This window comes from Mustela lutreola, chromosome 1 (genome assembly GCF_030435805.1).
Source record: "Mustela lutreola isolate mMusLut2 chromosome 1, mMusLut2.pri, whole genome shotgun sequence".
Taxonomy (NCBI): Eukaryota; Metazoa; Chordata; class Mammalia; order Carnivora; family Mustelidae; genus Mustela; species Mustela lutreola.
In genome coordinates, this window is record NC_081290.1 from 242,710,715 (window position 1) to 242,721,589 (window position 10,875).

At 40.6% G+C, this 10,875-nt stretch overlaps 1 protein-coding gene across 2 annotated transcripts in view; it reads left to right on the forward strand.

Annotated features, from left to right (window-relative positions):
- The window catches only part of PARVA (parvin alpha), a 179,456-nt gene that overhangs the window by 112,591 nt on the left and 55,990 nt on the right, over positions 1 to 10,875 (forward strand). The window lies entirely within an intron of this gene.

The window sequence follows — 10,875 nt, forward strand, 5'->3', positions numbered from 1 at the left end:
TATCTGAGCTATAATTTTGGCTTTTCTAGAAATCCAAAAGCCATTCTAAAATGAGGGCATTAAGGAGGGCACATGGTGTGATGAGCACTGAGTGTTGAATCACTGAACATTATATCGGAAACTAATGAAGTACTCTATGTGGCCTAATTTAAATTTTTAAAAAATTTAGAGAAAGGAGAAGAGTCTGCATTATAGAGAACCCTGAACAAAGAATTTGAGACTGCCTTGTGTGGGTAGGCAGTGGTAACTGCTGATGGCTTGTGAGCTAAGTGACATGATCAGAAATGGGGTTTTTGGAGGTGACCTAGGAGCAGTAGAGGAAGTGGAGGAAGTCCCAGCAAAGTACCTCCTTGTGAGGTAATGATGATCTCATACTAGAGGGGGAGCTGTATAGTTGGAGAAAGGCTTCAAGAAAACCTAGTGAAGTAAGGAATAAGCAGCCGAAGGAAACTGGTGCATGTTGAATGGGGATGACCCCTTGAATCCCAGGAGGAGCAACATCTGGAAGGGTCTGATCATACTGGTTTTGACAGTCATGTGCCCATACCCCAAAGTGTATAGGCTGAAGTGGAAGCCATGCTAAGCCGTGCTAAGAGAAATGAAGAGAAGGATGGGAGAACTAAGTTCCAATCTTGATTCTACCACTACATTTCTCTACAGCTCAGATCACACTTCTGTAAAACCAGGAGGATGGCCTCTACAACCTTTCAACTTAGCTAATACAGTACCACTAGCCACATGTAGCTATTAAAAGTAATCAAAAGTAAAAATGAAGGGGGCACCTGGGTGGCTCAGTGGGTTAAAGCCTCTGCCTTCGGCTCAGGTCATGATCCCAGGGTCCTGGGATCAAGTCCCACACTGGGCTCTCTGCTCAGCAGGGAGCTTGTTTCCTTCTCTCTCTCTCTCTCAGCCTGCCTCTCTGCCTACTTGTGATCTTTCTCTCTGCCAAATAAATAAATAAAATCTTAAAAAAAAAAGAAAAGAAAAAGTAAAAATGTATTTACTCCTACCAGCTACACTTCAAGTCCTTGAGAGCCACGTGTGTCTAGTGACTATTTGGATGGGGCAGAAATGAATATCTGTCTCATAGCAGTAAGTTCTTTTGGACAGCATGCTCTAAGGTCTTCCCACTAAAACAGTCCTTGATTCTAGAATACTTGCAAAAAATGTGTACTGCTATTCTTAAACTGGAGGAGGTATTTTCTGGCTGCAAGCTGGATGGCAGTATTTTTCTTTTTATTCTTTTATTTGTAAGCAGTAGAGAAGCTCTCTAAAGTTTCTTATTAAGTGAAAGTGTGGAACTGTGCATATAGTTTACTGTGTGTGTGAGTTGAGGGGCACATCTCATGCTTGGGTATGTAGAGAACATCTCAGTAATTGTCACAATTAACTCTCTGTAGAATGGAACCAGGGAACTTGGGACTACTCTGGGAAGAAGGGACTTAAGTTTCATAGCTTGAATTTTTTTCTGTGTTTGTATATTATCAATCTTATTTAAAAAGTTCAAGAGTTATATAATCTATCAAATGTCAGATAACCCTTGATACATTTTAACAGCTATCCCAAGTGAAACCATAAGAAAAGGAAACTATATAAAGATGGAAACTAACAGTGAATGTATTAAATAAAATTAACAGTGAATATCCTTGACATGTCAAAGATATGGTATTAGGAACAAGTCAGAGATGATGGCTCTCACTACCATTATATTTTGGATATACTATTTAATAAGAGAAGAAAATAGATTTTAGTGTTCAACATTATGGCTAACTGGGTGTTCAGACAACTCCTCTTGGCATGCTTTAAAAATCTACATAAGAATTTAAAAATATGTTTTTGTATTGCATGGCTAAATTGGTGTGGAAGGGAAGGAGATTTTTCTGATGCCAAAAAGGACATATAAATCCAGTAAGATAAGTACTAATTCCTAATGGCCTATAGCCTAAGGTTTAATAGGTCATTCATACAGGGTCAAGAGAAAAAAGCCTGGAAGAGCTGGATCAGAGACCCAGGGGTTAGCCAGGAGTCTCTGAACGGCAACAATTTCAGTGGTAAACTAGAAAATCTTGTCCCACAGATAGTAAGGATAAATGTCTCAGCCTTGGATGTGTGTGGAACAACAAAAAATCTCCCCTTGATAATTCTTTATCAAATGTCTGTACCCACACAGATTTAGGGCTAGGATTCACACTACTTATGTGGCTTTAAAAGCCCCAAGATGGAAAGGAGAGAGGAAGATGGCAGAGTAGAAGACTCCTGAGCTCACCTCCTCTGATAGACACATTAAAGCAACAATTAATATGTAATACAGCCCTCTCTGAAAACAACATTGAGACTAGCAGAGAAGCTCTCTACAACTAAGAGCTTAAAGAGAAGGCCACATTGAGAAGGACAGAAGAGACATGGAAGGGAACCAAACCCCTGGAACAGTAGTGACCTACATTTGGGAGGGATATTACAGGCACTAGAGGTCCTCCCTGAGGAGTAAGGAGGTCAAGACCCAAATCTGGCACCTCTGGCCTTGGGGGCCTATACAATGAAGTTCCCATAATGTCTGGCTTTGAAAATTGCTGGGGTTTAACATGGTGGGGGGGGGGGGGATAGGAGGCCAAGTCTGTGCTCTTAAATGGCCAACACACTGTATCACTTGACCGAGACCCAGCACAGAAGTAGGAGTTTGAAAAGTGCCTGGGGTGTACATCAAGGAGAGTTATTTAATTTAAGATGTGTGCCAGAGTGAGGTAGATATCTGCAGGAGCTTTCTCTGGGAATGGAGGTGCTGGCAGGTATCATTTTTCTTGCCCTCCTTCAGCCTAGCTAGATGGACAGTTGTAAAAACCAGTTCTGACACTCTCCATCCATGTTTTATCTTTAAAGCAGCTCCTGCCCCCAGGTGTGGCAGCCCCAGATTCCTGACAGGTGCCCTTCTAGAGCAACTCTCTCCCCAGGGAGAGGGGAGCTAGTCCCACACACCATCATACCCACAGTAGCTGCAACCAGCCTTGCCAGGGGCAAGTGTTGCTCACCAATGTGCCCACAGCAGTTGCATCAGGAGAGCATACACGGCGCACATGGAAGACACATGTGGACTACTTGTTTCTGGTGACTGGAGGGATTCTGCTACTGAACACCACAGGATGCATTCTATAGAAGACCACTATTTTTAAGACCAGGAGCATACCTAACCTACCTAATACCTAGTAAGAAACACAGAGAGTCAGACAGAATAAAAGGAATATGATCCAAACAAAAGAAAAAAACAAACCTCCAGAAAAACAGCTAAACAAGATGAAGAAAAGCAATTTACTTGATAAAAGAGTTTAAAGTAGTGGTCCTAAACTACTCACTGAACTTGAGAAAAGAGTGAATGAACTCACTGAGAACTTCAAAAAAATAAAAATAAAAATAAAAAGACACAAAATATGAAAAATAACTAAGCAGAGCTGAATAACAACAAAGGAAAAATACCTTAGAAGGAATCAACAGTAGAGGATGCAGAAAAATGGACCAGTAATCTGGAAGACAGGGTAGTAGAAAGCACTCAATATGAACAACAAAAGGAAAAAAGAATTGTAGAAAATGAGGATATGTTAAGAGAACTCTTCATCATCAAGAATAACAACATCTGGGACGCCTGGGTGGCTCAGTTGGTTAAGCGGCTGCCTTCGGCTCAGGTCATGATCCCAGGGTCCTGGGATCGAGTCCCACATCGGGCTCCTTGCTCGGCAGGGAGCCTGCTTCTCCCTCTGCCTCTGCCTGCCTCTCTGTCTGCCTGTGCTCACTCGCTCGCTCTCCCTCTATGCCTGACAAATAAATAAATAAAATCTTTAAAAAAAAAAAAAAAAAGAATAACAACATCTGCATGATAGGGGTTCCAAAAGGAGAAAAGAGAGACATGGGGGCAAAAATTATTTCAAGAAATAACAGCTGAAAACTTCCCTAACTGGGGAAGAAACCAGACATCCAGGTCCAGGAAACAAAGAGAACACCAACAGGAACGTGCCCAAGGCGATCTACACCAAAACACATAGTAATTAAAATGGCAAAATGATAAAGAGAGAATCTTAAAAGCAGCAAGAGAAAAGTGAACAGTTACACACAAAGGAAAACCCATAAGGCTATCGAGCTAATTTTTCAGCAGAAACTTTTCAGGCCCGAAGAGAGTGGCATGCTATATTCAAACTGATGAAAAGAGAAAACCTCCAACCAAGAATACGCTACCCAGCAAAGTTGTCATTCAGAACAGAAGGAGAAATAGTTTCCAGACATTAAAAGAGAATTATCACCACTAAACTGGCCTTATGTTAAAGGGACTTCCTTAAGTGGAGAAGGCCATAATTGGGAATTTTTAAAATTAGGAAAAGAAAAAATTTTACTGATAAAAGCAGACATACACTAAAGGGAGTAAAGCTGGTATGAAGACTAAAAGACAAGAACTATAAAACCAATTATATCTTTAGAAATATTTAAGGGACTCAAAAAGATGTAAAATATGACATCATATACATAAATGGAGGGAAAGGAGTAAAAATGAAGTTTTTTAGAAAATACTGAAGCTTAAATGACCATCACCTTAATAGTGACTACTGTCTACATAGGCTACTATATATAAACCTCATGGTAACCAAAAGCCAAAAACCTCTCTTAGATAAAAAATAAAGAGAAAAGAATCCAAGTGTAACACTGAATAAAGTCATCAGTGACAAGAGAGCAAGAAGAAAGGAACGGAGAACCTACAAAAATAACTAGAAGATAGGGGGGAGGAGTCAAGATGGCGGAGAAGTAGCAAGCTGAGACTGCTTCAGCTAGCCGGAGATCAGCTAGATAGCTTATCTAAAGATTGCAAACACCTGAAAATCCATCGGCAGATCGAAGAGAAGAAGAACAGCAATTCTGGAAACAGAAAAACAACCACTTTCTGAAAGGTAGGACCGGCGGAGAAGTGAATCCAAAGCGACGGGAAGATAGACCCCGGGGGGAGGGGCCGGCTCCCGGCAAGCGGCGGAGCAACCGTGCACAAAATCAGGACTTTTAAAAGTCTGTTCCGCGGAGGGACATCGCTCCAGAGGCTAAACCGGGGCGAAGCCCACGCGGGGTCAGCGTGGCCTCAGGTCCCGCAGGGTCACAGAAGGATCGGGGGTGTCTGAGTGTCGCAGAGCTTGCGGGTATTGGAACGGGAAAGCCGGCTACAGAGACAGAGCCGACAGTAAGCTCGCAGCTCCGTGTTACCTTGAACCGGTCGCAGGCTCGGTGAGCTCGGAGCGCGGCCGGAGGTCAGGCAGACGGGAGTAACTGGGCGCTGTTCTCTGAGGGCGCACTGAGGAGTGGGGCCCTGGGCTCTCGGCTCCTCCGGGCCGGAGACCAGGAGGCCGCCATTTGTATTCCCGTCCTCTGGAACTCTACGGAAAGCGCTCAGGGAACAAAAGCTCCTGAAAGCAAACCCGAGCGGATTACTCACCCCGGCCCCGGGTGAGGGCGGTGTAATTCCGCCTGGGGCAAAGACACTTGAGAATCACTACAACAGGCCCCTCCCCCAGAAGATCAACAAGAAATCCAGCCGAGACCAAGTTCACCTACCAAGGAGTGCGGTTTCAATACCAAGGAGAGCAGCAGAATTCCAGAGGAGGAGAAAGCCAAGCACGGAACTCATGGCTTTTTTCCTGTGATTTTTTTTAGTCTTGCAGTTAATTTAATTTTTTCTTTTTCATTTTTTTTTTTTTTTTCTCGCCTTCGGGTAAAATTTTTTTTTTTTTTTAACTGTTACCTTTTTCTTTTTTAACGATTTTTTACTAGTTTATCTAATATATATATATTTTTTTTTACATTTTTCTTAGGTGTTTTCTTTTTTAAAAAAAATTCTTTTCTTTTTTTTTTTTCTTTTTTCTTTCTTCCTTTTTGAACCTCTTTTTATCCCCTTTCTCCCCACTCACGATTTTGGATCTCTTCTAATTTGGCTAAAGCATATTTTCCTGGGGTTGTTGCCACCCTTTTAGTATTTTACTTGCCCCTTCATTTACTCTTATCTGGACAAAATGACAAGACGTAAAAATTCACCACAAAAAAAAGAACAAGAGGCAGTACCGAAGGCTAGGGACCTAATCAATACAGACATCGGTAATATGTCAGATCTAGAGTTCAGAATGACAATTCTCAAGGTTCTAGCCGGGCTCGAAAAAGGCATGGAAGATATTAGAGAAACCCTCTCGAGAGATATAAAAGCCCTTTCTGGAGAAATAAAAGAACTAAAATCTAACCAAGTTGAAATCAAAAAAGCTATTAATGAGGTGCAATCAAAAATGGAGGCTCTCACTGCTAGGATAAATGAGGCAGAAGAAAGAATTAGTGATATAGAAGACCAAATGACAGAGAATAAAGAAGCTGATCAAAAGAGGGACAAACAGCTACTGGACCATGAGGGGAGAATTCGAGAAATAAGTGACACCATAAGACGAAACAACATTAGAATAATTGGGATTCCAGAAGAAGAAGAAAGTGAGAGGGGAGCAGAAGGTATACTGGAGAGAATTATTGGGGAGAATTTCCCCAATATGGCAAAGGGAACAAGCATCAAAATTCAGGAGGTTCAGAGAATGCCCCTCAAAATAAATAAGAATAGGCCCACACCCCGTCACATAATAGTAAAATTTACAAGTCTCAATGACAAAGAGAAAATCCTGAAAGCAGCCCGGGAAAAGAAGTCTGTAACATACAATGGTAAAAATATTAGATTGGCAGCTGACTTATCCACAGAGACCTGGCAGGCCAGAAAGAGCTGGCAGGATATTTTCAGAGCACTAAACGAGAAAAACATGCAGCCAAGAATACTATATCCAGCTAGGCTATCATTGAAAATAGAAGGAGAGATTAAAAGCTTCCAGGACAAACAACAACTGAAAGAATTTGCAAATACCAAACCAGCTCTACAGGAAATATTGAAAGGGGTCCTCTAAGCAAAGAGAGAGCCTACAAGTGGTAGATCAGAAAGGAACAGAGACCATATACAGTAACAGTCACCTTACAGGCAATACAATGGCACTAAATTCATATCTCTCAATAGTTACCCTGAATGTGAATGGGCTAAATGCCCCTGTCAAAAGACACAGGGTATCAGAATGGATAAAAAAACAAAACCCATCTATATGTTGCCTCCAAGAAACACATTTTAAGCCCGAAGACACCTCCAGATTTAAAGTGAGGGGGTGGAAAAGAATTTACCATGCTAATGGACATCAGAAGAAAGCAGGAGTGGCAATCCTTATATCAGATCAATTAGATTTTAAGCCAAAGACTGTAATAAGAGATGAGGAAGGACACTATATCATACTCAAAGGGTCTGTCCAACAAGAAGATTTAACAATTTTAAATATCTATGCCCCCAACGTGGGAGCAGCCAACTATATAAACCAATTAATAACAAAATCAAAGAAACACATAAACAACAATACAATAATAGTAGGGGACTTTAATATTCCCCTCACTGAAATGGACAGATCATCCAAGCAAAAGATCAGCAAGGAAATAAAGGCCTTAAATGACACACTGGACCAGATGGACATCACAGATATATTCAGAATATTTCATCCCAAAGCAACAGAATACACATTCTTCTCTAGTGCACATGGAACATTCTCCAGAATAGATCACATCCTCGGTCCTAAATCAGGACTCAACCGGTATCAAAAGATTGGGATCATTCCCTGCATATTTTCAGACCACAATGCTCTAAAGCTAGAACTCAACCACAAAAGGAAGTTTGGAAAGAACCCAAATACATGGAGACTAAACAGTATCCTTCTAAAGAATGAATGGGTCAACCGGGAAATTAAAGAAGAATTGAAAAAAATCATGGAAACAAATGATAATGAAAATACAACGGTTCAAAATCTGTGGGACACAACAAAGGCAGTCCTGAGAGGAAAATATATAGCGGTACAAGCCTTTCTCAAGAAACAAGAAAGGTCTCAGGTACACAACCTAACCCTACACCTAAAGGAGCTGGAGAAAGAACAAGAAAGAAACCCTAAGCCCAGCAGGAGAAGAGAAATCATAAAGATCAGAGCAGAAATCAATGAAATAGAAACCAAAAAAACAATAGAACAAATCAACGAAACTAGGAGCTGGTTCTTTGAAAGAATTAATAAAATTGATAAACCCCTGGCCCGACTTATCAAAAAGAAAAGAGAAAGGACCCAAATAAATAAAATCATGAATGAAAGAGGAGAGATCACAACTAACACCAAGGAAATACAAACTATTATAAGAACATACTATGAGCAACTCTACGGCAATAAATTTGACAATCTGGAAGAAATGGATGCATTCCTAGAAACATATAAACTACCACAACTGAACCATGAAGAAATAGAAAGCCTGAACAGACCCATAACCAGTAAGGAGATTGAAACAGTCATTAAAAATCTCCAAACAAACAAAAGCCCAGGGCCAGACGGCTTCCCGGGGGAATTCTACCAAACATTTAAAGAAGAACTAATTCCTATTCTCCTGAAACTGTTCCAAAAAATAGAAATGGAAGGAAAACTTCCAAACTCATTTTATGAGGCCAGCATCACCTTGATCCCAAAACCAGACAAGGATCCCACCAAAAAAGAGAGCTATAGACCGATATCCTTGATGAACACAGATGCGAAAATACTCAACAAAATACTAGCCAATCGGATTCAACAGTACATTAAAAAGATTATTCACCACGACCAAGTGGGATTTATTCCAGGGCTGCAAGGTTGGTTCAACATCCGCAAATCAGTCAATGTGATACAACACATCAATAAAAGTAAGAACAAGAACCATATGATACTCTCAATAGATGCTGAAAAAGCATTTGACAAAGTACAACATCCCTTCCTGATCAAAACTCTTCAAAGTGTAGGGATAGAGGGCACATACCTCAATATCATCAAAGCCATCTATGAAAAACCCACCGCAAATATCATTCTCAATGGAGAAAAACTGAAAGCTTTTCCGCTAAGGTCAGGAACACGGCAGGGATGTCCATTATCACCACTGCTATTCAACATCGTACTAGAGGTCCTAGCCTCAGCAATCAGACAACAAAAGGAAATTAAAGGCATCCAAATCGGCAAAGAAGAAGTCAAATTATCACTCTTCGCAGATGATATGATACTATATGTGGAAAACCCAAAAGACTCCACTCCAAAACTGCTAGAACTTATACAGGAATTCAGTAAAGTGTCAGGATATAAAATCAATGCACAGAAATCAGTTGCATTTCTCTACACCAACAGCAAGACAGAAGAAAGAGATATTAAGGAGTCAATCCCATTTACAATTGCATCCAAAACCATAAGATACCTAGGAATAAACCTAACCAAAGAGACACAGAATCTATACTCAGAAAACTATAAAGTACTCATGAAAGAAATTGAGGAAGACACAAAGAAATGGAAAAATGTTCCATGCTCCTGGATTGGAAGAATAAATATTGTGAAAATGTCTATGCTACCTAAAGCAATCTACACATTTAATGCAATTCCTATCAAAGTACCATCCATCTTTTTCAAAGAAATGGAACAAATAATTCTAAAATTTATATGGAACCAGAAAAGACCTCGAATAGCCAAAGGGATATTGAAAAAGAAAGCCAACGTTGGTGGCATCACAATTCCGGACTTCAAGCTCTATTACAAAGCTGTCATCATCAAGACAGCATGGTACTGGCACAAAAACAGACACATAGATCAATGGAACAGAATAGAGAGCCCAGAAATAGACCCTCAACTCTATGGTCAACTAATCTTCGACAAAGCAGGAAAGAATGTCCAATGGAAAAAAGACAGCCTTTTCAATAAATGGTGCTGGGAAAATTGGACAGCCACATGCAGAAAAATGAAATTGGACCATTTCCTTACACCACACACAAAAATAGACTCAAAATGGATGAAGGACCTCAATGTACGAAAGGAATCCATCAAAATCCTTGAGGAGAACACGGGCAGCAACCTCTTCGACCTCTGCCGCAGCAACATCTTCCTAGGAACAACGCAAAAGGCAAGGGAAGCAAGGGAAAAAATGAACTACTGGGATTTCATCAAGATCAAAAGCTTTTGCACAGCAAAGGAAACAGTTAACAAAATCAAAAGACAACTGACAGAATGGGAGAAGATATTTGCAAACGACATATCAGATAAAGGACTAGTGTCCAGAATCTATAAAGAACTTAGCAAACTCAACACCCAAAGAACAAATAATCCAATCAAGAAATGGGCAGAAGACATGAACAGACATTTCTGCAAAGAAGACATCCAGATGGCCAACAGACACATGAAAAAGTGCTCCATATCACTCGGCATCAGGGAAATACAAATCAAAACCACAATGAGATATCACCTCACACCAGTCAGAATGGCTAAAATCAACAAGTCAGGAAATGACAGATGCTGGCGAGGATGCGGAGAAAGGGGAACCCTCCTACACTGTTGGTGGGAATGCAAGCTGGTGCAGCCACTCTGGAAAACAGCATGGAGGTTCCTCAAAATGTTGAAAATAGAACTGCCCTATGACCCAGCAATTGCACTATTGGGTATTTACCCTAAAGATACAAATGTAGTGATCCAAAGGGACACATGCACCCGAATGTTTATAGCAGCAATGTCCACAATAGCCAAACTATGGAAAGAACCTAGATGTCCATCAACAGATGAATGGATCAAGAAGATGTGGTATATATACACAATGGAATACTATGCAGCCATCAAAAGAAATGAAATCTTGCCATTTGCAACAACATGGATGGAACTAGAGCGTATCATGCTTAGCGAAATAAGTCAAGCAGAGAAAGACAACTATCATATGATCTCCCTGATATGAGGAAGTGGTGATGCAACATGGAGGCTTAAG